The 27,541-nt window shown below is 43.2% G+C and overlaps 1 long non-coding RNA gene across 1 annotated transcript; it reads right to left on the bottom strand.

Moving 5' to 3' along the window:
- Nucleotides 1-857: 857 nt before the first annotated feature.
- On the bottom strand, nt 858-7,363 carry LOC148774886 (uncharacterized). The gene is made up of 3 exons (XR_016035285.1): nt 7,255-7,363; nt 1,726-1,892; nt 858-1,042 (listed from the first exon to the last, which is right to left on the bottom strand). It is a non-coding gene; the product is annotated as an uncharacterized LOC148774886 (long non-coding RNA).
- Between the last annotated feature and the right edge of the window lie 20,178 nt (nt 7,364-27,541).

Raw genomic sequence — 27,541 nt, 5'->3', positions numbered from 1 at the left:
TGGGACGTTTTATAATTTCTCCTGAAAGAAAATAAAATTTGAGCTTGGCCTGAAAGCTCGGCCAGTTTCGAGCAGTGTCTGTAGCCGGGAATGGGAAATCACATGGAGGAAACAGCTGGAGTGAAAGCACGGAGGTGGGAGAGTCGGGGGCATGTTGAAAAAGTCAAAAAAGTGTGTGTTCAGCCATCAACCTGCATGAACGTGCTTTGAACTTCAAAGCCAGTTTGCTCCCAGCCCTGTGTCTTTTTGTCCTCCCATGCCTTCTGGGGCCACCTTCTGCCTTTCCCGCCTCTCTCCTTTACTCGCGCGCCCCGCCCACCGCGTCCCCCGCCCTCCTCCCCTTTTACATTGCCAGTGCAGCGGCTCGTGGCGGTCCTGCAGTGACGCTTTCCAATTTCACACTTACATGCTCCTGAAAGTATTCGTAAACTAACTCGCATGTAAAACCAATAAAGGGCAACAGCACACATCCCTGTTAGACAGTAATTCTGTTTGACTCCCTTTTCTTCTGCTTTGATCCCCTTTCTTCCCACAAGCATGGTGCACTGCCCTTACCAGAAGTAGGAGATTTCAGAACTCCAAGTGTAGGAGAACCCTGTAAGCATACGAGGACTAGGAAGGAATAAGGGCTCGTGTTAATTGAGCACTTACTCTGTGTCCAGGCGACCACTAAGAACTTTTCCATACATCGTCTTATCTAATGCACTCAACAGCATGAGAGATGTGTCTTAATGATTCCCTAAGTTTCCAGAAGGGGGCTTCCCTGGTGGCTTAGTGGTAAAGAATCTGCCTACAGTGCAGGAGACACAGGTTTGATCCCCTGGAGAAGGAAATGGCAATCCACTCCGGTATTCTTTTTTTTAAATTTATTTATTTTTGGTTGTGCTGGGTCTTCGTTGCTGCTGGGGCTTCCTCTAGTTGCGGTGAGCAGGGCTAACCTCCAGTTAGGGTGCAGAGGCTTCTCACTGCGGTGGCTTCTCGCTGTGGAGCACGGGTTCTAGGCATGCACAAGCTTCAGTGGTTGCTGCTCCCAGATCCTGTCCTTCAGAAACAAGGTAAGAGAATAAATGTTTGTTATAAGTTTTCTGTGTGGTTGAGGTGATTAAAAAAAAGTTTATGTATATATTTACTGACTGCACCAGGTCTTCATTATTGCATGGGTTTTTCTCTAGTTTTGCAGAGTTGGGGCTCCTCTCCAGTTGTGGGTCGTGGGCTGCTCATGGCAGTGGCTTATCTTGTTGCAGAGCGCAGGCTCAGTAGCTGTGTTGCACAGGTTTACTTGCCCCGTGGCATGTGGGATCTTTCCGAACCAGGGATCGAACCCATGTCTCCTGGATTGACAGGCAGATTCTCCACCACTGAGCCACCAGGGAAGCCCTGGGGTGACTTCTCTTATGCAGCGATAGATATATTATATAATGTATGGTTTCCTCCCCTCCATTTTTTCTATTCTTTCATTCAAGGATTCCTATTAGATAGTAGACTTCCTATAGCAGTCTTTAAATTTTCATTTATTTCCTATTTTTCTTTGTCTTTTTCCTTTGTGTTCTGGGTGATTTTCTTAATTTTATTTTCTAAACTTTCCATGGAGTTTAACTTTTGCTCTTTCATTAAAACAATTAAAAAAATTTTTTTTATTCTGTAAGTTTTCATTTTCTCTCTTTAAAAAAAAAAAATGTAGGCCCCAGTTCTGGAGTCCTTTAGTCCAGAGATCTTTAGTTTTACCTTCTCTAGAGGAGAAATCTCCAGTCTCTATCCAGGTTGAATCTTGGCAGTCTTGCTACAGGAAATAGGGAAGCAGATCTGGGGATCTGTTTTTCATCTACATTCAGCTTCTACAGTTTTTTTTTTTTTTTCTCTGCCTATTCTCTCCACTCTGATGGGTGTAAAACCTAAAACAACAACAAAAACAAAACACTTTATGTATACTTAGCCAACCCTTCATGCCTTACCTGTCCCCATCTCTCTCTGGGACCTTCTGTGACTCACTGAACCTCTTCCTCATCAACACCAATAAGAGGGTATTGGCTTTCTCACTGTCACAGTGGTTCTGAGGTCACAGCAAATGAATAACTGCAGTGGGAGCACTCACAAGTCGTTTCTGAATAATGAGTCCATCCATACTAAGCACACCTGCTGATTCATGCCTGAAGACACATCAGTGGCCTCGACCTACAGACTTTGACTTCGGAGCCGAGTGTCAAAATTTAAGAGGAGGAATTTACATACACACACCTTGGAGGTCCGAGTGTGTGTATGTAAAACAATGCCAGTGGGTTTATATGCATATATATATACATACACACATCTCAAAAATGAGCTTCCTTGCCAAACAAAACCCACCTTTGGACTGTGGGTGAAATGAGAAGCGTGAAAAATGTTTAGCCTAAAGTGCATTTAAATATTCATGACATCTTCAAAGCAAAGCTGTTGGGAAGACTAAGCCACCCAGAACACAGCTGGGATAATACAATGAGGCGTCTTGAAAAATCAGAGTCCTGTGCAGGGCTGAGAAGAATATTCAGAGGTGACCTAGCCGGGCCCCCTATTGCCTGCTGTAATAAAAACTATTTTGGATAAGTCATGTTCATTATTAGCAAGATAAGATTAATATTTAGAAAGTATAATACTATTTTGCCAGTTTGAAGAAAGTTATATTTTGGGTTATATAACTTATTTGGGATAGCAAATTCCATTTGTTGACTCCCTGTCCTTCCCCATGTGGTATGGTTTTAAATATGGCAGTTATGTGGCACACTCATCGGTATTCTCCTTTATACCCTTGACAGACATTACTAATCAATCATGGCCCTCATTCTCAGTCCTCATGTGGTGTCTCATGATCCTTTTCCATGCAGTGGCCACCAGCAGCAGTTTAGGGGTGGGGTGGAGTCGGGTGGCAGGCACACCCACCAGATGAAAGATAAAGCCTTTTCTGGTTGAGTCTTTTTATCACTAATCTCAGTTGAACATGCTTCTATTCACGTTACTTTATCCAGAACTGATCTAGGCATGGTCCATACTGAACATCATACTAGGGTAGAATTTTGGCTTTTTGCGGCCTAAAATCACTTTAGCAATTTTGTTTTTGATATCTCATCTCCCATGATTACCCTGGATTTTGATTTAAATTCCAGGGGTTTAAGTGTTTATGCAGTCACTTCTTGAACTGAATAGTATGCTTTATCCTATTACACATCTGTTTTTTCTTTTTGGCTGTGCCACACAGCATGTGGGATCATAGTTCCCAAGGAACTGTGCCCCGTGCAGGCAGGGGAACAGACCTGTGCCCCTTGCATTAGAAGTATGGAGTCCCAACCACTGAACCACTAGGGAAGTCCACATCATCATATTCTTATTCTGAACCAGGGGTCAGCAAACCACGACCCACAGAACAAATTCAGCCTGTGACCTGCTTTGGTGGTTGTCTTATTGGAACACAGCCACACCCATAAATTTGCACATTGTCCATGATTGCTTTCACACTAAAAGGGCAGAGCTGAGTAGTTATGAAAAAGACTGTCTGGCCCACAAAGTCAAAAATACTTGGCAGAAACACTCATTGGTATCTCTGCAGTTGTAAGCTAAAATTAGCAGTGGACATGGGGCTGACTCCTTCAGGGTGGTGGCTGGGCCCTGGAGGTGCTGGCTCCTGTCAGTTACTCTAAGATATTTTCTACCTCAATTTTTCCATCTTTGAAATGGGGAAGAAAATATGTTTTTACATCTTCCAATCTTTTACATATGTGAGATTTCAAGTAAGATAACCAGCCTTGAACAGATTGCAAAGCGGAAGCCTGTAAGATCCAACCCACAGGTGTTCTCTTTGGCTTACACAATGAACGGTAAATTGAATTAACTAGACTTTTTTTTTTAATTGAGAGATTTTTGAACATCTCCTGAAAAACTAGCTAACTTAGTAAGACTGAGTTTATTGTCTTACATGAACACAATGTCTGGTGTTGAGTAGAGGCATCACCCTTTAGACAGCACACACTTTCCTGGTAACCAGTCCCACCATGCTAGTTATCTCCCCAACTTGGAAGCCATGTCAGTTACTATTTAAATGCCCCATTTCAGTTATTTACTTTGCCCTGGTGGCTCAGTGGTAAAGAACCTGCCTAACAATGCAGGAAACACAGGTTGGATCTCTGAGCTGGGAAGATCCCTTCGAGAAGGAAATGGCAACCCACTGCGGTATACTTGCCGGGGAAATCCCATGGACAGAGGAGCCTGATGGGCTATAGTCCATGGAGTTGAAAGAGTCAGATACAACTTCGCAACTAAATAACAACTGATCTTGTAGACAGTTGAATCTGCAACTTCCACATCTAAGCAGGAGAGATTTTCAACTGGGTCTAAGGAAGAATATCATCTATAAGATGAAGTGCACTTTACAACCATTTGAACTGAATTGATAGAAAAACTTCCTAATTCTTTGCATTTTAATGGAACTTATCTTTCAATGGGGACAGGACATTTAAAGTAACAATACACGAAAGTGGGACTTCCTGGTGGTCCAGTGGTTAAGACGCTTTCCTTCCAAAGCAGGGGGCATGGGTTCAGTCCTTGGTTGAGGAACTAAGATTCCACATGCCATGCAAGTGCAGCCAAAAAATAAATAATAATAAAAAACTGAGATAGTGCAACAGAAATTGAGATAAAAGCAGAAACCAATGAATCAGAAAGCAGAAAAACATTAAAAAATACATGAAAGAAAAGTTGTTTTTGGTACACACACATAATTGTATATTGTGATGCTCATTTACATATCGAGGGCAAAATGTTACCTCTGAAAAGTTACAGGGAAAGTTTACGTTCAAATCCCAGCTAGGCTCATGGAGTTGCCAACTGGTACCTTGGACAGCAGCGCCCCCCCACCCCCCCCGCCGCACCTCCCCCAATTCAGTGTGAGTTTGTTCTGCTGCAGGAGAAACACTGTATCTACCACTCTTAAAATTCCAGCTAAGTCTGGACTCATTTTTTAAATGGTTGTAACTCCTATACCCGTACTCTTGCCTGGAAAATCCCATGGACGGAGGAGCCTGGTAGGCTGCAGTCCATGGGGTCGCTATGAGTCAGACATGACTGAGCGACTTCACTTTCACTTTTCACTTTCACACATTGGAGAAGGAAATGGCAACCCACTCCAGTGTTCTTGCCTGGAGAATCCCAGGGATGGCGGAGCCTGGTGGGCTGCCGTCAGTGGGGTCACACAGAGTCGGACACGACTGAAGTGACTTAGCAGCAGCAGCAGCAGCAACTCCTATAAAGGAGAACAGCAAATAAGAGAATGGGTAGCTACCCAAATATCTAGTCTTCACAACATTTTAATTATTTCCTTTTTGTACTTTTAGGGTGTTTGTCTAACTGCTATTTTAAGGCCTAATTGGTGGCAGGGGTTTATTTCTTCTTCCTGAAAGCTACAAAGCATTTGCTTTTTGCTTTCTTCACTGCTCTTTCAACAGTGTCTGGTACACAGTGAACAGTCAATAATGCTCATGGAGTGAAAACTTGCCCCTCCTCCAGTAACACTTATATTTGCTCATCTCGGTGGCGAAAAGCAAGGTGCTAATGGGGAAGGGTTAGAACATTTGATCCTTTTCTGGAAAGTGTGTTTTGTTTGGGCTTTCTGTAATAGACTACATCCCCTTGACAACTTTGTTCACAAGGGGAGTGAGTGAAATAAGAGAATCAGATCCAGCACTCTCCCTGAGCCCCAATATACACATACTCATGCATACACAATGCATTTCAAAGTGAACTCTCCACAAAACACAGCACATTGCCATCAGCACTGAATTCATTCCGAGTCTAGGTCCTTTCACAACCCATTCTTGGCAGCAAACCGGACAGCACTTAGCTCTTTTGCAGCCAAGAAGAAATTTCCTTCCTCATCACACTATTCCATATTAATATCGTTTCTCCTTCAGGCTCTTAGCACTCCTCTCTGTACTCCTCGCTCGGCAGGTCGTCATGCACATCTCTTGTTCTGTTATTTAAATCTGGTGTTTAACGTTTCCTGTGTTGGTTTCTTTATCTCTGCCTGGTTATATGCAAACTGGATATAAGGAAAGGTAGAGATTAGCGCAGTTCCCTGTACCAAGACAAGTACAAGCCACATGTGTGATTTAAAGTTTTCTAGTAGCCACATAAAGAGGAACAGCTGAACATTAACATATTTCATTTAACCTATTATCTCTCTCTCTGCTTTTTTGGCCTCACTGTGTGGGATCTTGGTTCACCGACCAGGGATCAAACCTGTGCCTCTTGCAGTGAGAGCACAGAGTCCTAACCACTGGACTGCCAGGGAAGTCCCAAACCGAATGTATCTAACATATCACTTCAGTATATAAAAATTATGTGTTGACTGATTAAAAATCTCTATATTCCTGCCACACAAGCCTTTTCTCCCTGAATTTGGTGTCAGCACTAAGGACTGGCTTGTGTGATTCCACAGGTTGAGCACTGCCTTACCTTAGGGGGGCAACACTCACCCAGGCTTCCATAGCCAGCAGTGTACCTGGTGCCCCTTAAGTTGTGCAGTGCCCAACCTGCACAATGCCTCACATGAGGGCTGTCAGCCTCTAACCTCTTGATTATGGCTATGCTTATCCCTTTGAAGAAAGAATAAAGGTTTGTTAGAGCAGGCATATTCACTTGGGCTCAGCTACAATATTCTGTCTTTTAAGGGTCACTAAACATTTCAGTGTTCTTGCCTGGAGAATCCCAGGGACAGAGGAGCCTGGTGGGCTGACGTCTATAGGGTCGCACAGAGCCGGACACGACTGAAGCGACTTAGCAGCAGCAGCAGCAAACATTTCAGTGTTCTTGCCTGGAGAGTCCCAGGGACGGCAGAGCCTGGTGGGCTGACGTCTATGGGGTCGCACAGAGTCGGACACGACTGAAGCGACTTAGCAGCAGCAGCAAACATTTCAAGCACCTGACATCATTTCCCTGCAAGCCAGCATCATGAGTAATAGGCAGAAGACCGCACCCCCAGGGCCCTGCAATCACTCTGAAGGAGTCAGCTTTACTCCCACTGCTAATTTTAGTTTGCAATCTGCAGAGGGTACTGATGAGTCTTTTTTTTTTACCAAGCTCCCTTAATAGATGTGGCCTGGAAGTGGTTTATCCAGGCTGGGGCTGGAAGCCGGGAAAGAGCACCATCTGTGGCTCAAAGCTGCCTCCCCGGGGCTAGGCTTCGCTGCTCCCTCTTGCCCAGACCCCTCTTGCTCTACTGGGCTTCCTCACCTCAGTCACCCATAAGGTGGCTCACTGGCTGCAAGACCAGTGAACTCTGGATGCCTAAGGTCAGTCTCTCAGTCATAGTTGATTGAGTTGATTTGTTCCTCTGTGGTGGCAACAAGCCATGCAAGTAGAATGGAACTGGCCTGACGGATAGCATCTAGGAAAAAGAAAAAGATTCAATGCAGTTTCCAGGGAGGTAGTGATGGAATTAATTGAGTACAGAATTGGAAATCAACTCAGAAATCAAGCACTCCAAGGACTTCCCTGGTGGTCCAGTGGTTAAAAGACTCTGTGATCCCAATGCAGGGGCCTGGGTTCCATCCCTGGTCAGGGAACTAGATTCTGCACGTTGCAACTAAAAGATCTTGTATGCCGCAGCTAAAGATCCTGTGTGTCACAAAAATAAATATTAAAGAAAAGAAATTAAGCACTTCAGCCATTTCTTGTTACACATCATGTATAGGAGAATGGGAGAGGTTGAGGACTCATTCAAGCTTATACAGTGGCCTAGTGGTAGAGGGTTAGATTCTTTGTGGAAGAGACCTTGTTTTATTTACCTCTCCAGTGCACTGTTTCTGGTACACAGCGTTCAGTGGATGTTTGTGGAATGAATTGATGCATTTTTATAATATCTGGATTACCTACAGGCCAAAAGTATATACATATCCACTCTGTATGTGGAATGCATGTGTATTGATTTTGCAAACCCAGCATCCATTACCCTTCCTACTTGTGATGCTTCCTTCCCCAGTGCTGCTGGGAGTCACGTGATCCAAGGATGGCCAATCAGATTATTCCATTTCCCTAACCACAGTGAACACGTGGTTCAAGCCTGACCAATCACAGCTTATGCAGACACAGTTCTGAGGCTTTGTTTTGCTCATGCTCTCACCAGCAGGGGAGAGACAGCCTGAGAATGAAGCCAACACAGAAGGAAGCAGAACTAAGACCTGGAGAAAGCACTGCTGAGTTTTGGTGATGGCTTTTGACCACCAATATCCCTTTGTATCCCAGGGATGGGGGAGCCTGATGGGCTGCCGTCTATGGGGTCACACAGAGTCGGACACGACTGAAGTGACTTAGCAGCAGCAGCAGCAGCATCCCTGTGTATACACAGTCAAGGTCTTTCCCTGGACTTTTCGATTATATGAACTGGATAATCCCTTCTTTAAAAAAAAAAAAAATCAAGTATTTTTTATTTGCATCTGAAACCAAATGACAGGTAAACTAGTTTAAAACACCAATGAAACAATCTACAGATTAGTACCTCCAACAACTCCTATTGTTTGCATTTTCACCTTCCCCCTAAGCCCAGCCTTAGGGGGTAAACTTACACAGCCTAGACTTTAAGTAGTGATTTTAGTCTCATTGCCAATGATTGCTTTAGGCAAATGTGGTGAAGAGAGGGCAATTTCTTGCCTGAATTCTGGGATAGATTTTCCTCTTGGGTTGCTGTTGTTTTAGTTGTTGGGTCGTGTCCGACTCTTTTGTGACCCCATAGACTGTAGCCCACCAGGCTGCTCTGTCCATGGGATTTCCCAGGCAGAATGCTGAAGTGGATTGCCATTTCCTTCTCCAGGGGATCTTCCTGAGCCAGGTATTGAACTAACATCTCCTCCCCTTTCCTGACTTTGTACATAGCTGAACTGAACTGAATGTGAGGATGTGATGGCTGGATCTGCAGCAATCAGCTTGAGGCCATGAGGAGACAAGTCAGAGGATGGGAACCAGAGTGTTAAGGGTGGCAAAGCAGGGAAGTGGAAAAAGCCTGTGTCGTCGGTGGTATCACTCAAGTACTGGCAGCCAAAAGCAACTTGATTGGAATAATGGTTTTTTTTTTTTTATTAATTAATTATTTTTTACCATGTCTTATGCCTTGCAGAGGTTTAGTTCCCCAACCAGGAATCAAACCTGGGGCCACAGCAGTGAAAGGTCCAAGTCCCAACCACTGGACCACCAGGGAAATCCCAGAATAACTGGTTTTAAAATATATTTTTAAATAGAAAAGAGAAGTGAACACTTTGAGTGGAATCTCACAGGAAGACCATTATGTAAAATAATTATATGAGAAGTTGCCCTAGAAGAAGTGGGGAGGGAGTACTGAAGCCTTCATCATTTGGACCCCGATATTTTCCCTTATGACAGGTCCCATTTATCCTCTGGAATCCTGGGCCTCTTGTTTGAAGACTGGCCTATTGTCTAACTGTTAAACTAGAACAACATTTCTCAACCTTGGACCTGTTGATACAGTTCTTTGTTACGGGGGCTGTCCTGTCCATCTAGCATGTTTTAACAGCATCCCAGGACTCTACCCACCAGATGCCAGTAACACCCTGTTCCCGATCGTGACAGCTAACAATGTTTCCAGACATTGTCAGAGGTTCCTTAAGTGGGAAATATCGTCCCTTGGTGAGAATACTAAAGTAGAGTTATTCACGTCTCAGTTATTTTAGAACAATAAGTTTGCTGTTTTGTGAGACAGCTGAGGTATTATTTTAAACATATGAACTACAGAAAAATGACACAAGAGATGAGGATGTGGAGAAATTGGACCCCTGTGCACTTCTGCTGGGAATGTAAAATGGTGTCGTGGAAAACAATTTGGTGTCTCTTTAAAAAGGTGAGTATAGAATTATCATATGATCCAGCAATCTTGTTACTAGATGTATATCCCAAAGAACTGAAAGCAGGGACTCAAGCAGATATTTGTACACTAATGTTCACAATAACTAAAAGATGGGAGCAACTCAAGTGTTCACCGGAAGATGAATGGATAAGTAAAATGTGGTCTCTACATACAGTGGAATGTTATTCAGCTATAAAAAGAATGAAATTCTGGTACGTGCTGCAATATGGGTGAACTTTTACAGCATTATGCTAAGTAAGTGAAGTAAGCTAGACACAGAAGGACAAATGTTATGTGATTCCACTTATATGAAATACCTAGAATATGAAAATTCATACAGACAGAAAATAGAGTAGAGGTGACCAGGGGCTGGGAGAGGGGAGAGTAAAGAGTTACTGCTTAATGTATACAGAGTTTCCATTGTGATGAAAATTATGGAACTTGATACGAGTGATTGTTGTATAACATTGTAAATGTAACTAATGCCATTGAGTTGCAGCTTAAACCTGGTCAAAGTAGCAAATTTTACATTATGGACACATTTTTTACTGAAGTAAAAAAGTAAACAATAGACTTCAAATAAAATAAAGATCCAGGTTCCATCCCTGGGTCGGGAAGATCCCCTGGAGAAAGAATGACAACCCATTCCAGTACTCTTGCCTGGAAAATCCCATGGATGGAAAAGTGTGGTAGGTTACAGTCCACGGGGTCAAAAAGAGTAGGATATGACTTCACTTTCACTTTCAAGTTAAAGTTGTGGACTTTTGCCAAGTCCTGTAGTGCTTGGTGCAATGCATGACCAAGATGCTGTGGCCTATGATGAAACACCTGAGGGGAGGGAGTAGATGCAATCTGAGGACTCTGTTCTGACCCCACTACGAAGTGGCTGTGGAGTTCTAAGACATCCCTGTTAGAGGTTTAGGTTCTATCGCGTACTTACCAGGTACTAAGCTGAGGTCTTCACACAAGTCACCTCATAAAACACCCCCAGGTGGGTCTTCCCTGGTAGCTCAGTGGTAAAGAATTCACCTGCCAGTGCAGGAGACATAGGTTCAATCCCTGATCCAGGAAGATCCCACATGCCATGGAGCAAATAATCCCATGCACCACAACTATTGAGCCTGTGCTCTAGAACCCAGGCTGCAACTACTGAAGCCCTCAAGCCCTAGAGCCTGTGCTCCGCAACAAGAGAAGCCACCACAATAAGAAGCCCGAGTATGAAGACCCAGAACAGGAAAAATATCTAAAATAAAATTATAAAAAAACAATAACTCTTCCCTGAAAGCCATTGGGAAGTTTGTCTTTAAAAAAACAAAACCAACCCCAGGAAACAACCTGGGTGCTCCTATTGACCCTTATATTAAAAAAAATTTTTTTTCACCACACCATGCAGCTTGCAGGATCTTAGTTCCCCGACCAGGGATCATACCCACGCCCCCTGCATTAGAAGCGCAGAGTCTTAACCACTGGAGTGCTGGGGAAGTCCCTGTCTCTAATATTTGTGATTGAACTGAGCTCAGAGACAGGGCCACCATCTAACTCATCTACCATTCACCTCATCTAACTCAAAACACCCCCAGGTGGGTCTTCCCTGGTAGCTCAGTGGTAAAGAATCCACCTGCCAGTGCAGGAAACATAGGTTCAATCCCTGATCCAGAAAGATCCCACATGCCATGTAGTCGGGTTCCATTCAGGCCCCATGCTTGACCATTGTACTCTCTTTTGCTGAGCTTTGGGGCCAAAATGCTTACTGTTGGATTACAAAGACTTTTTGAGTATTTACTTAGTCAAACAGTAATAAGGAGAAGTGAAATCATTAGTGGTTCCCAAGCGGCTCTAGTCATTCTGACTGTACAGTTTTTGTTATTTTTTAAAGTCTCATTCCACAGAAGATATGTTTTTCTCTGAACAATGTCAGTTAGATCAGAGAAGCACTTTTCCCAGGAGGGAGAGTGAAGCACATGGGCATTTCCATGGGCCAGGACGCTCCTGATTTGTGAATTTACAGTTTCTTGCTGGGGGCTTAGATGGCTATATCCAAATTTTCTTGTCTATCTTTCTACCTTTATTGGGGAGTGGATTATGGCACTTGATGATTTAATCTGTGTAATCTCTAGACAAAACATGGCTCCACTTTGCTGCCAGGAAAATGTTAATTTATTCAGCTTTTGAATCTCGATAGGAAAATGAAATGATCGACAAAGCAGTGTGTGTGTGTGTGTGTCTGTGCGCGCGTGCATACTCTTGTGCTTGCACATGTGTGCTGATACACAAATATCTGCACAAAGAGCAGCAAACATGGCTTAAAGGCAGGGGTTTCAGATGGCAAGGTCTTCAGGCTCCTTTCAAGGAATGCAATCTCCCCTTCCCCAAAATTGTATGCACATCTGTTTGTCTATGGCATGATTATTTTTTCGGAGGGCACACAATACTGTGTTCATCAGAATCTCAAAAGGATCTTAGGGATTATCAGTCTGTAATTTGATGATGCCTGTTACCTGGCACGTCTTTCACTTTGAAGAGCCACAATCATCTTAGGTATGAGAGGTCCTTGATATTTGAGAAGCATCTTTCTCTAGGTAAGGCGCTGAGCTGCAGGAACTGTTATTATTTCGAGCTTGTTAAGCTTGAAGCTTGAGAAACTCCAGCCAGATTGAAATAAACTTTGGCAGGATGAATCTGAGCATGCCTGTCTGTGCCTCCAGCAGGCTGTCCCTTCTCCTTCCAGCTCCTTCCCCTCCTTCTGTTCAGCTGCTTGAGCTTCTGCCCACCTTCTGTTTTCCAGGCCTGGAACCACCACGAGGAATGGAAAGACCACAGTTTCACTTGATTTAATATGTCTGACACATAGTAGGAATTAAAAAAAAAAGGTAGCTTAAAAAAGCACATCCATCCAGATCTCTGGGAAATGGTAATTGGTTCCAGATGTGGAACAAGGAAATTTCCATTCTTTTCCTAGGCAGAACCAGAGACAAGCTTGGGTTTTATACATTCATGGCAAATGGGGGGCCATCTGAATGTGAGTTTCTTTACTTGAAAAAAAAAGAAAAAAAGCATAATTAGCGGAGTATTCAGCTCATGCCATGCTCTGTCTTCGATCATTCATGTGCAACAGCTCCATCAGTCATCACAGCGGTCGGGGAGGTTGGCACTCTCACAACTGCGTTAGAGACGAGGAAATGGAGGTGTGCAGAGGTGAAGCAATTTGTCCACGGTCAAATCGACAGCGCGCATCAAGAGTCAGGCTTTGAAAGCCCTGTTTCCATGATGCTGAGCTATTTATGTGAACCTCACGTTTTCTCATTTGATCAGGAAGGACTTCTTGTATGAGAAGGACCACGACCTGAAGGTTAACAAACGATGTATTCCATGAACGTGTCTGTCTGTAATTCTCTTGGGATTAAGTAGTTTTTCTCAAACTTTACTGCATATACAAATCACCTGGGAATCTTATGAATGCAGATTCTGATTCAGCAGGTGGGTGAAGCCTGGAGTGGGGCCCGAGATGCACATTACTAACAAACTTCCAAGTGAGGCTACTGCTACTGATCTATGAACATTTTGAGTTAGTCAGGGGATAGATACAGTGTTTACAAAGGACTGGCTCATATATGATCTCGTTTGATCCTCACCCAACCCCTGTGAGGTTACCATTATTATTTCTACCTTAGAGATGAGGACACTGAGAGTCTGATTAGAAATGGCTACCATTTTCAAGTGTCAGGTATTTCTGGAAATAAGATGTAGGCATTTACTGTACTATTCTTACAACTTCATCTTCTATAGAAAAATTTCAGTCAAATGTTGAAGAGAAGAGAGAGAGAAGAGAGGTATGCTGCTGCTGCTGCTAAGTCACTTCAGTCGTGTCCAACTCTGTGTGACCCCATAGACGGCAGCCCACCAGGCTCCGCCGTCCCTGGGATTCTCCAGGCAAGAACACTGGAGTGGGTGAAGAGAAGTATCAGTTCAGTTCAGTTCAGTTCAGTTGCTCAGTCGTGTCCGACTCTCCGCGACCCCATGAATCACAACACGCCAGGTATACACAGTATCAAATTCTGTGGTGAAGTCAGGTCAAGATAAAAGTCAAAAGAGTTCATTGGATTTAGCGACGTGGATTTAGCCTTGAATTCATTGCCCCTACATTCTAGTTCAGTTCAGTTCAGTTCAGTCGCTCAGTCGTGTCCGACTCTCCGCGACCCCATGAATCACAGCACGCCAGGCCTCCCTGTCCATCACCAACTCCCGGAGTACACTCAAACTCATGTCCACAGAGTCAGTGATGCCATCCAGCCATCTCATTCTCCGTCGTCCCCTTCTCCTCCCGCCCCCAACCTTTCCTAGCATCAGAGTCTTTTCCAGTGAGTCAACTCGTCGCATGAGGTGGCCAAAGTATTGCAGTTTCAGCTTTAGCATCAGTCCCTCCAATGAACACCCAGGATTGATCTCCTTTAGAATGGACTGGTTGGATCTCCTTGCAGTATAAGGGACTCTCAAGAGTCTTCTCCAACACCACAGTTCAAAAGCATCGATTCTTCGGCGATTAGCTTTCTTCACAGTCCAACTCTCACGTCCATACATGACCACGGGAAAAACCATTGCCTTGACTAGACGGACCTTGGTTGGCAAAGTAATGTCTCTGCTTTTTAATATACTATCAAGGTTGGTCATAACTTTCCTTCCAAGGAGCAAGCGTCTTTTAATTTCATGGCTGCAATCAGCATCTGCAGTGATTTTGGAGTAGGAAACTTATAAATGAATACATAATTTCTTCTTTTTTTTGGGCTGTGCTGTTTTACTTCCTATTCCTGTATTCTTGTATATAGCACTTTTTCACCTCCAAATCCTTTTCCATTTTGTAATTACATATTCATCTATGGGTCTACACGTAGAATTTAAGTGACATGAATTCAAGGACCATATCTTCTCTTGTCACTGTCATATCCCCACCATCAAGCGCATTTCTTGACCCACAGTAAGCAGTGAATGCAAACTGTTGAGTGAATAGATTAATGAAAAGTTCAGACACTGCACAGAACCTAGCAACTTTACATCTAGGAAAACCAAACTAAAACCACTGAAAGGAGAGATGATTCTTACCTGTGTTTAAAGATCTGCAGAACAAATAATTTCACACTGAACATCAGTACTCCCATTGCAGTCTTTTGGCATGAAATGTGCAAACTGTGACTGGAAATTGATTCAAGCTCAGGGGTAGGCAGCTGGGGAGAACACGTTTAAAAAATTATTGCTGATGTGTGCTGTGACATAGCCCAGCATGGCCCCAGAGGCCAGTGTATGACCAAAACTAATGACATTGGGCTTTTGGCTTAAAAGATAAGAAAGTTCAGCTGTACGTCAGGACTCAGAACAAATTTCATTCCCATTCATTTGTTTTAGATGTTTGGATTTGACTTGATTTGAACTGGTTTTCTAGGTGGAGCCATTTACAGAATCTAATATTTGGCTTTTGTTAAGGTTGTGTGCATCGGTGCAGTTTTACTCTAGCTTCTGGTTCATAGACAGTCTCTATAGACCACTGTGGTTCTCAGTGATTCCCAGGCAAGATCATCAGTTCTAAGAATTCTTTTGCTGGAAGGTCCTGGAGTATTATTTTGTCCTGTCTCCTGCCTGCAAAGGGTCATTTGATTTGTCCAAGGCAGATTGTTCACTTGTTTTTATTTATTTAGCAAACATTTACTGAGTGTTTACTATCTCATCATGGCTAAAAAAGAAGACTAAGATATAATATATCAAATCTCAAGGTCACTCCTTGAAGACAAAGGCCATGTCTCAAGCTTGTTTTCTCTTTACACAGTGCCTGGTCCAGTTGTTGCAGCAGGTGTGGTGGCATTTGTCACTTTTTGGTGCCCAGTGTTAGACTCTTCATCCAATCTTTGGAAATTTTCCCATTATATGAGTCTTAGAGAGAGGTAGGGCCCTCCTGGTGCTTCAAGAGCTTCAAAGATAAAGCAATTGCCTTCCCAGGGTATTTGCAGCTCAGGTGTGAGCCGGTGACCTAGACTTGACCAATTAGATGCACGTGTATGAGAGTTTTACCAGGGAGCCACATTATGCAGAAGCCAGGGCTGAGAAGGATGTGTTTTGGAGATGGCATGAGCCGCAGTAGGCTTCTGGAGGCCAGTGGTGGTACTAAAGGCAGCACCCATGCCCAGGCCCAGCAGAGGCGGAGGTCTGAGCTGTGGCACACCTTGGTTCACCGGCTGCTGCACTCTCGTCCTCTCTGAGCTCTTCTTGTCACCTGAATTTGGCCGTGGCCTTTATGCCTGCCCACTTGCCAGGCCTGGCTCTCCAACCTTCCAGGTGGTTCTGTGAGCTCCTCAAGCCCCAGAATGCTTCAAGGAGCCAGAGCTATTTTCTGTTGCTTGCACCTGGGACACCTGATTTGTGTAAACTCTTGGTTCACTAACCCCAGAATAACAGTACCTTTCTTACTTTTCCATAATTAAATTTAATTTAGACTCTGGTGTGGTGTTTTTTTTTTTTTTTTTTGCTGCACCACCCTGGCTTGTGGGATCCTAGTTCCCTGACCAGAAATGAACCAGCTCCCTTGGCAGTGAGAATGCAGAGTCCCAACCACTGGGCCACCAGGGAATTTCCTTTTAATTTATATTCTGAACTCCCATTATGTTGGGTGGTAGATACTTCATCTCAGTCAACTCAGGATCTTGTTCTCCTCACCAGTCTTTTTTTAAACTAACATCTAAAATTAATTTTTAATGTTACAAAAACACAGAAGAGTGAGAAATAGAGAAAAACGCCATAGATAATCCCACCATTCTAATGTAACAACTGTTATTTGCACCTTCTTTATCTTTTTCATGTGTATAAGATTTTACAAATTTATGGATACACTTAAACACATTTTAAACTAGTATTATTGGATCGATATTTTCCTTGTGATTTCTGGGCATTCATAATACAGTTATGAATTTTATTATAAAATTTTATTTTAGAAGTTTATATATTATTGAAAAATTAAAATCTGTGAGAGTTGAAACACTACTATAGTGAACACCTATATGCCGCCCCTTCTATATTAGTTCTTAATGACTTTCTGGATTTGCTTTCTCTCTCTCCTGAATGTACTTGTATGTTTCCCCCACTGACTTATTTGAAAATAAGTTGCAGAAGTTATGGTATTTTAATCTCTTAACAGTTCAGTGTGATTTTCCTAAGTAAAAGGCTTTCTGCTACATAATTGCAATACCATTACCACAGTTAAGAAAATTCACAATAATTTCATAATATCATCTAAAATCTAGTACATATTCAAAATTCCCCAATTGTTCCCAAATCATCTCTCATAGCTAGATTCTGAGAGCCTCTTTTTTAAGTTCCTGGAGGCTTAAATAACATCAGTGTTGGGAGGTGGGGTGAGAGTGAGGCGTGTAGTCCTTTATGGGAGGAAGTCTGGAAGACTGCTTCACCATGCCTGGATCCTATTTCCTCTCTTGGGTCTTCTTGCCAGATTTCTGGCTAGCTTCTTGGTCAGACTGCTCAGAGCACAGATTTCCAGCATTCAGATTCCAGTCGAGTGTTTCTGTTGATAGCGCCCCCTGGTGGGGGTTGGGGACAAGTACACCCCAATACCCGAGTTCTTTCAGCTTCCTTTCCCAGGTTTTCTCATTCTGAAGGCCAGAACTCCCTGATCTGCTTCTTTGTTTTCCTTTGGCATGAGTCCCTTCAAGGTTCAATCTTTTGAAACTTAAAAGCCTTTTTAATGCTTTCATGATCGAGCCATGGTCTGACCCCTTAAGAAGAGAACGGCCATGGGATAGAAGGACATACTGGTGGTATAGGAAAAGAACATCAGTTAATCTTTCTAAATATTATCCCGGCTTATTTGTTCTGTGCCGACATTAGCACATGTATTTAGCTGTTATGCCTCAGGATGGCCATGCTGGTTGTTTAAATATTAAAATACTTATGAACTAGACTGCTAATCCTGTTATCCTAAAAGATAACTTTGGCTGGTGTTTGTTTTCTTCATCTTTCTCATATGTGTATTTTTAGATATTTATGAATACAATTAATGCAGTGGTAAATTAACACTATATAGTGACAAAAAGCCACTGTCCTGAGTCCCCTGTCCCCAGGAAGTCCAGCCTCTCCCCCAGGACACTTCAGATCTCCAAGAGGCCAATGGGTAAATGCCGACAAGAGCAGGGTGCCTCCAGGAAACTCTAAATCCATTCTGATGGGTGGTGCCAAGACTCACAGCCCATTCTGAATATCCTCGTAGAGCAAATGTAAATCAGATCTCATCACCCTCTTGCTTAAAAGCCTTCATTGCCTTGGCTTCCTGTTTCACTCAGAATTAAATTCCAGCTGCCTCACAGAGAACCCTGGGCCTTATAAGGTCTGGCGCTTGCATCCCTCATTAGCTTCTCTGACTATCTCCCCACCTGCTTCCATCAGGCCTTCTACTACCCATATCCTGGCTGAGCTAAACTTCTTTGTTCCTTATGAATCCTGTGCTCTCTTTGGACTCTGGGTCTTCTCAGAGTTATCCCCTTTGCTGGGAGTTGCCTTGCTAATTGCTGCCGACATTCAGGTCTTAGGTTGAACGTCATTTCTACTGATCTGGGCTCAGGCTTCCTGTAGCTCTTTGAACTTCTTTTATAGTGGAACTCGTCATAACCATTTCCTGTGGTTGCTGCTGTCTTCCCATTAGGACTCTGAGCACCAGAAGGCTAGTGTTCATACTTATCTTGCTCATCATTTCACCCCAAGTGTCTAGCGTTGTATTAAACGTTCACTGGAAGAAGTGATGAAATTTACACATTCATAAATGCATATGTGTGTGTCTGTTTACTCACATACACACATGAGAGAGTCAATAGATGGGACTCAGAAAAGGGGGATAATCTGGAACGTGGCTAAAAATGGAATGGTGTGAGGTCAAGCGTCCACATGGGATTACTGGTGTTTGTGGGTAGGAAGAGATAGCCTGAAATCTAGTAGCCTGGTGAAAGGAAATTAGTTGAAGTGATGCAGATTGGTACAGGAGACTGTTTTGCAGATGATTATACATGCCTTATCATGGCATCTTAAGATCTCTTAGAGATATAAGTTTAGAGAAAAACTGGGGTTGCTTATATCTTTACAGTGTGGAGAAAGCAGGCATGAAGGAAATAGGAAATCTACCCTCCACGTCCCTGAGTCCATCAGCAGAGCAAAGCGACTCTTGTCACTTCGGGAGGCAAGGCCCTCCCTGCAGGGGGATTACGTATCTCCATGACTGGCTTTGGCCAATGAAATGCGGGTGGAAGAGGTATGTGTCACTTCAGGGTGAGAGCGATGAGTGTGGTTTGCGGGTCTCCTTTTCCTTTGGCCAAAATGACTGTCAATGTTCCAGATGGAACTCGCACATTAGACTTGCGGTGTGAGTAAGAAACCAGTCCTCTGGGGTTGTTACTGCAGTACTGCTCTCCTATTCTGACTCTTATGTGCAGTACCACTGGATCTTTGGAGTTTTTCCCCCACGTTATAAATCCAGAGTTTTTGGTGAAATACTTTAAAAAGTTTGTAATGAATTCAAATCATATATATACATATACGTATATGTATGTGAGTGCATGTGTGTGTGTGTGCACTCAGTTGTGTCCGACTCTGTGACCCTCTGGACTGTAGACCACCAGGCTCCTCTGTCCATGGAATTTTCCAGGCAAGAATACTGGAGCCAGTTGCCATTTCCTACTCCAGGGAATCTTCCTGACCCAGGGATCGAACCCAAATCTCCTGCATCTCCTGCATCTCCTGCATTGGCAGGCGGATTCTTTACCACTGCGCCACCTGGGAAGCCTGTGTATATATATGAAACATTGGGAGGGTGGGTCACAAAACATGTGTAGGCCAGTGGTTTCCTATCTTGGAGTTAGACACAGATTATGATGTACAGGACAGACATGCCCCTTACTTCACGGGGTGTTTCAGGAAATAAACACTAGATAAAAGAAACATAAACATTATTTCTGAATTATCCTTGCAATAAGTACTACAAAGTCGAAACACAGGGTACAGTGAGAGCTCTCTCGGGGGAACCGGCCAGGTGAGGGTGGTAGCAGTGGGGTTAGGTGCAGGTGGGAATGGCCAGGTGAAAGGCCCTGACAGGGCCTGACCTTTGCCTAACTCAAAATCTCAGAGCTGAAAGAAGTTTGAGGAGCTTGTAACTGGAGCTCTTAAGAGATAATGAATGGTTCAAGTGGCGTGGGAGTCCTCATAGGCTTTGAAGAATAGCTTGAGCCTTAGCCTAAGGGTAATAGGGAGCCATTGAATGATATTTAGCAAGAGAATGTCATAATCCAAAGTTGTGGGAATGTGACATTCATTTAATCATTTTTTTATTGGTTTATTCGACAGGTCTCTGAGTGTCCACTCTGTGGAAGGTATTGTGCTTTCAAGCGCAGGAAATGCAAAACTACGTCCTGCCCTCAAGGAACTCATAGTTTAACTTAATGGAGTTGTTACCACATGAACACAACTATCAGTTAAAGTAGAAGGTGGTGCATGCCACCATCTATTCAATCTCTTATTTATTCAGTAGACATTCATTAAACACTCACATGAATGTGCCAGGCACTTGTGTACATTGGGTATACAGTGAAAAAGACATCGTGAATCCTACAGTTTAGGTCACCCCATAAGGCAAAGTTTCCTTATTTTTGAAGTGACAGAAGTACCCCAACTGGCACTTGAACCCAGGTCTTTTTTTTTAAGCTGTACCATGCAGCATGTGGGATCTTAGTTCCCCAAACAAGGACCGTACCTGCGCCCTCTGCAATGGAAACACAGAGTCTTAGCTACCAGACTACCAGGGAAGTCCCTGAACCTACTGTCTTTTAAATTTTTTATTTATTTATTTTTTCCTACTGTCTTTTTAAAAAAAATTATTTATTTTTGGCTGCATTGGGTCTTCATTGCACTCAGGCTTTCTCTCGTTGTGGTGAGCAGGGGCTACTCTTCATTGAAGTTTATTTAGAGAGATACAATTCAATGTGGCACTACTTGTAAAGAACCTGCCTGCCAATGCAGGAAACATAATGAGACGTGGGTTCGATACCTGGGTTGGCAAGGTCACCTGGAGGAGGGCATGGCAACCCACTCCAGAGTTCTTGCCTGGAGAATCCCATGGACAGAGGAGCCTGGTGGGGTACAGTCCATAGTATTGCAAAGAGTCAGACGGGACTGAAGGGATTTAGCCTGCACGCGCACCACGTGCTTTCATTCCACAGGCAGAATTTGGACTCTCTCAGGAGGTGAGAGCGCCCCAGGGGTGTGGGAGTGGTTAGTTTTTAATAGACTTCCCCGGTGACTTAGACAGTAAAGAATTTTCCTCAATGTGAGAGATCCCTGGGTTGGGAAGAACCCCTGAAGAAGCGGATGCTACCCACTCCAGTATTTTTGCCTGTAGAATTCCAGGACAGAGCAGCCTGGCAGGCTACAGTCCATGGGGTTGAAAAGAGACCAGCATGGCTGAGCGACTAACACCGCTACTACTAATTTCATAACACAGAAGAACTGTACAAAAAAGATCTTCACGACGAAGATAATCATGATGGCGTGATCACTCACCTGGAACCAGACATCTTGGAATGTGAAGTCAAGTGGGCCTTAGAGAGCATCACTACAAACAAAGCTAGTGGAGGTGATGGAATTCCAATTGAGCTATTTCAAATCCTGAAAGATGATGCTGTGAAAGTGCTGCACTCAATATGCCAGCAAATTTGGAAAACTCAGCAATGGCCACAGGACTGGAAAAGATCAGTCTTCATTCCAATCCCAAAGAAAGGCAATGCCAAAGAATGCTCAAACTACTGCACAATTGCACTCATCTCACACGCTAGTAAAGTCATGCTCAAAATTCTCCAAGCCAGGCTTCAGCAATATGTGAATAGTGAACTTCCAGATGTTCAAGCAGGTTTTAGAAAAGGCAGAGGCACCAGAGATCAAATTGCCAACATCCGCTGGATTATGGAGAAAGCAAGAGAGTTCCAGAAAAACATCTATTTCTGCTTCATTGACTATGCCAAGGCCTTTGACTGTGTGGATCACAATAAACTGTGGAAAATTCTGAAAGAGATGGGAATCCCAGACCACCTGACCTGTCTCTTGAGAAACCTGTATGCAGGTCAGGAAGCAACAGTTAGAACTGGACATGGAACAACAGACTGGTTTGAAATAGGAAAAGGAGTACGTCAAGGTTGTATTGTCACCCTGCTTATTTAACTTATATGCAGAGTACATCATGAGGAACGCTGGGCTGGAAGAAGCACAAGCTGGAATCAAGATTGCTGGGAGAAATATCAATAACCTCAGATATGCAGATGACACCACCCTTATGGCAGAAAGTGAAGAGGAACTCAAAGGCCTATTGATGAAAGTGAAAGAGGAGAGTGAAAAGGTTGGCTTGAAGCTTAACATTCAGAAAATGAAGATCATGGCATCTGGTCCCATCACTTCTTGGGAAATAGATGGGGAAACAGTTGAAACAGTGTCAGACTTTATTTTTTGGGGCTCCAAAATCACTGCAGATGCTGATTGCAGCCATGAAATTAAAAGACGCTTACTCCTTGGAAGGAAAGTTATGACCAGCCTAGATAGCATATTAAAAAGCAGAGACATTACTTTGCCAACCAAGGTCCGTCTAGTCAAGGCTATGTTTTTTCCCGTGGTCATGCATAGATGTGAGAGTTGGACTGTGAAGAAAGCTGATCGCCGAAGAATTGATGCTTTTGAACTGTGGTGCTGGAGAAGACTCTTGAGAGTCCATTGGACTACAAGGAGATCCAACCAGTCCATTCTAGAGGAGATCAATCCTGGGTGTTCATTGGAAGGACTTATGCTAAAGCTGAAACTCCAATACTTTGGCCACCTCATGCGACGAGTTGACTCACTGGAAAAGACTCTGATGCTGGGAGCGATTGCGGGTAGGAGGAGACAGGGACGACAGAGAATGAGATGGCTGGATGGCATCACCGACTCGATGGACATGAGTTTGAGTGAACTCCGGGAGTTGGTGATGGACAGGGAGGCTTGGCATGCTGTGGTTCATGGGGTCGCAAGGAGTCGGACACGACTGAGCGACTGAACTGAACTAACTGAATGAGTTTGAAGAATATTCTGTTTTGGAGAAGGGGCAGGGATCTCCAGTTATTGGGCCACTGTCCACTTTTTGATGTTTTATGGTCAGCTTTGGAACGGTCATGGTGCCAGTCATGGCTCTGGTGGGTGTGTCATTTAGGATGCTAATGTATTACAATAAATGTGTAATACGGCTCATGCTCTACCAGAAGTAAAATCTTCTGCTGTCTTGGGTGTAGCTGGTTCTAACCGGTTTCCGAAGCTTCCTGTTTTCCTCAAGGGCAGTGTCCCCTCTTCATTCTTTTAACTGTTGTGTCTCAGGGAGAAACCAGGTACACTGTTTAAATATTCTACAATGCACAGAATAGCCCCCACAGCAAAGAACAATGCACCTCAAAATGTCAATAGTGCTTCGTTACTGAGACACCCTGAGGTAGCTTTATTTTTCTGTATGGGTCCTTAAAATAAATTCCAAGTTTAAATTTTTTTTTTTACTTTTTCTTTTCTTTTAGTTTTTGACCGTGCCACACTCAGGCGGGATCATAGTTTCCTGACCAGGGATCGAACCCTTGCTCCCTACAGTGGAACAGCAGAGTCTTAACCACTGGACAGCAAGGGAAGTTCCTGAATCCCACCTTTTAAATATATTTTAAAAATTAATTTATTTGATTGTGCTGGGTCTTTGTTGTGGCTTGAGAATCTTTTAGTTGCAAAACGTGAACTCTTAGTTGCAGCACGTGGGATCTAGTTCCCTGACCAGAGCTCAAACACGGGGCACCTACACTGGGAGCACAGAGTCTTAGCCACTGGACCACCAGGGAAGTCCCTAAATTCCACCTTTTAAAAACTATCTTGAGTATATTCTCTCTCTCTCTCTCTGATAATAAATAATCAGAGCTAACATTTATTGAGTACTTACTATGTGCTAGCACCATGTTAAGCACTTTCCAGAGATTATCACATTTAATCTTCAAATCCAACCTTAAGAGGCAGGGATATTATTCACTCATTTTATAGATGGAGAAACTGAGGCTTGTAGACTTGGTTACTTTGCCCAAGCTTGTCCTGAAACCAGTGGAGATCATGGATCCAGAAAGTTTGGTTTCAGAGCTTAAACTCTTAACTAATTATGTATAGAGATTTAGGCCAAAAGAAGCTATAAACAAAAAGCAATTATAAGAACTCAAAAGGCTCAGTAGCTTTAGGAGGGGAGCATTTAATTTTTTAAAAAATTTATTTATTTATAAATTTGTTTCCTGACAGCACTGGGCCTTTGATGCTGCTCTGGGGCTACTCTAGTTGTGATGCGCTGTCTTCTGATTGCCATGGCTTCTCTTGTTGCAGAGCATGGGCTCTAGGGCATGCAGGCTTCAATAGTTGTGGCCCACGGGCTTAGTTGCCCCAGGGCATGTGGGATCTTAGTTCCCTGACCAACGATGGAACCAGTGTCCCCTACATTGCAAGGACAGATTCTTAACCACTGGACCACCAGGGATGCCCTTGTTTTTTAATTTTTTAATTAAAAAAAATTTTTTTTAAAGTTTTGGCTGTGGCACAGCTTGTGGGATCTTAGCTGCTCAACCAGGGATTGAACCCAGGCCCTCAACAGTGAAAGCACAGATTCCTAATCACTAGATTTCCAGTGAATTCCTGGGAGAATTTAATTTAGGAGCAAAGAACCACATGCCTCAAGAACAACAGAAAATAACATCACTTTAGAATCCAATAATCAAAATAATTACCACTTTCAAGTATTTACTATATTCAGTGCTTCCTGTGCTTTGTGAATATGGGTTTAGGAGACTGACTTTATTATTATCCCTATTTTACAGATGAGGAAACCAAGGTACAGAGTTGTAAAGTAAATGTCACAGAGCTAGTAAATGACAGCTGAGATTTCATCACAGATGTTTGGCTCAAAATCTGTGCCTTTTCCCAGTCATGCTAGGCTGTCTCTTAGTGCAAGCAGGAAGAATCATTTACAGTGTTGAACGTAGGAGAAGGGGCATGGGGAAGGAGGGAGCAATGTGAGCAAAGATTTGAAGGTTGTCAGTGCAGATTCAAGTTTAGAGGATCCATTAATGCCGCTGTGACTGGGATGTGAGTGAAGGATGCCTTGGATGCTTGACCTAAGCCTGAAATGGCAAAGTGGAACTAAAGTGGAGTCTTGGAGTCCACAGTGAAAGTTTGAGGCTTATTCTGTTGGTCCAGGAGAGCCAAAGGATTTGGGGCAGAAGAATGAAGGTTATGGGTGTGTATGCTAGAAGGAGTCGTTGGAGCAGTGGGACAGTGAGGAAGCAAGAGGCAGGGAAAACTGCCCGGTCAGACTGAGGACACAGCAGAGGGAAGGGCATGGTGAAGCTTTGAGAAGGGTTTCAGAGGTTTAAATGTTTGGCTCAGCATATGTCTAGGTTTAGGAACAAGAAATGAAGAGGTCCTAGATGGGGACTGGGTGGTTGGTAAATCTGATAAAGGAATATAGCAAATAGGACAAATAAAAAAATATATATTTTTAGGACTTCCCTGGTAGTCCAGAGGTTAAGACTCTGTGCTTCCACTGCAGGGCGCACAGGTTCAAGTGCTGGTTGGGGAAGATACTGCATGCTGTGTGTGTGTGTGTTTGTGAGTCGCTCATGTCTGACTGTTTGTGCCCTTTGGACTGTAGCCCACCAGACTCCTCTGTCCATGGGATTTTCCATGCAAGAATATTGGGTTGCCATCTCCTTCTCCAGGGGATCTTCCCCACCCAGTGGTTGAACCCAGGTCTACCGAATTTCAGGCAGACTCTTTACTGTATGAGCCACCTGGGATGAGGTAAAAAAAAAAAAAGAGGAAAAAATTTATTTTTTTAAAAAGTAAAAGCAATGCAATATGACTTTTGAACATGTAGATGGTATAAGTCTTCAATCCCAGACCCCAGAAGTAACCCACTTTTACCTATGATTTAAAAATGTGTGTATTTTAATCTTGAATTATACTGTTATACAACTTTTCCCCCACAGTATGTTCTGTACATCTTTTCAAACCAGTTAATGTATATTTACAATGTTATTATTAATGGCTACATATTATTCCACTGTAGAGGTGTGCGTAATAGCCAACTGAGTATTGATGGAAATGTGGGTTGTTTTCAGGTTTCTTTTTTGTCTTTTTGTTGTTTTTGTTACCAACAAAGCAATGTATGTCTTTGTATGTCTTTGGACTTTTGTGCTAGTGAATTCATGGGATAAATTTTTCAGAGTAGAATTTCTGGGTCAAAGGTTAAACACATTGAAAAGATTGGATAAATTCTTCTAAATTTCCAGACAGCCAGATTTTTAGAAGTGATTGATGAGTTCTGGTTTGGTCAAGTTAAGACAAGGTGCCAAAGGCCAAAGCTTATTGTGGATGCCCCTCTGATCATTAGTGACACAGGCTAGGACTTGAAAAAAAGTGACACCTAGAGACTGTCGAAAGCAGAGCTGTGAGAATTGTAAGCCTTCATTATCATTTAAGATGGGCTTCCCAGGTGATGCTAGAGGTAGGGAATCCACCTGCAAATACAGGAGACATGATTTGATCCCTCAGTCAGAAAGATACCCTAAAGGAGGAAATGGCAGCCCACTCCAGTATTCTTGCTTGGAAAATTCTCATGGACAGAGGAGCCTGGCCAGCTGCATACAGTCCATGGGGTTGCAAAGAGTCAGGCACGACTGAGCAACTGAACACACACGATTTAAGATAATAGACTAATGATGTAAGATAATAAACTAATCTTCGAATCTAAATAAAGATATAGTAGACACATAAATTATAAAAAGGTTCTCAATGTACTGTGAAAGTGTATATACAGCACATAAAAATAGTTCCACCTTAAATTTACCATAAAACTAATACATTTGCTATGATAGATATTAATTAAGCATCCAAATAATAATCTTCCTCATTTCTTTAAATTTAGAAGTGCCTTTGGAGCGTGGTTTGGATTCCTCAGACACCTTAAAAGCATTTATCAAGTGTCAGTGCCCTTCAGCTAAAGACCACCAGGAACACACTTGCAGTGGAATGAGTTGGGATTAGTATTCACTGCACTGAGGGGGAAATTGTGCTAGGAGCTGTGGGGCAACTCAGTAGGAAGGTATTAAAAAGGATGGGATTAGTATGGGATTTGGGCTTAGGTTGGGTGATTCAGGGAGGGTTTAAAGAACTAGGGTTTTGCTCTAGACTGGATACTGGCAGAAAGTGTAAGTCATTCTATGATTGAGCATCTTAATAAATTTTATCCAAAGGGAGAAAAGACTAGATTGAGCTAATTTGGGGGAAATTGGTAAAGAAGCAGCAGCCTCTCATATTAGGGTAGGGAATTTGGGTCTTTTTTGTGGTTTAGACAATGTTCCTGTTTGGTCTGTGTTCTGTTGTCTTGCTCCTTTGTGGTATCAGAGTAGCCTTGTCTGATATTGATGTTCTGTGCAATTGTTTATCTTCAGCAGGAGAACACCAACCCCTAGCCAGGATTGCCAGCAGATCAGCTCAGAGCAGCACTGGGGCCAAACTGATCTAAGTACCAGCTTGTGGATGTCA

The sequence above is a fragment of the Moschus berezovskii genome, chromosome 19 (assembly GCF_049115385.1).
Source record: "Moschus berezovskii isolate FMDL1 chromosome 19, NW_MosBer_1.0, whole genome shotgun sequence".
NCBI lineage: Eukaryota > Metazoa > Chordata > Mammalia > Artiodactyla > Moschidae > Moschus > Moschus berezovskii.
The sequence above is the reverse complement of the archived record's forward strand: the minus strand, read 5'-3'. Positions and strand labels throughout refer to the sequence as shown.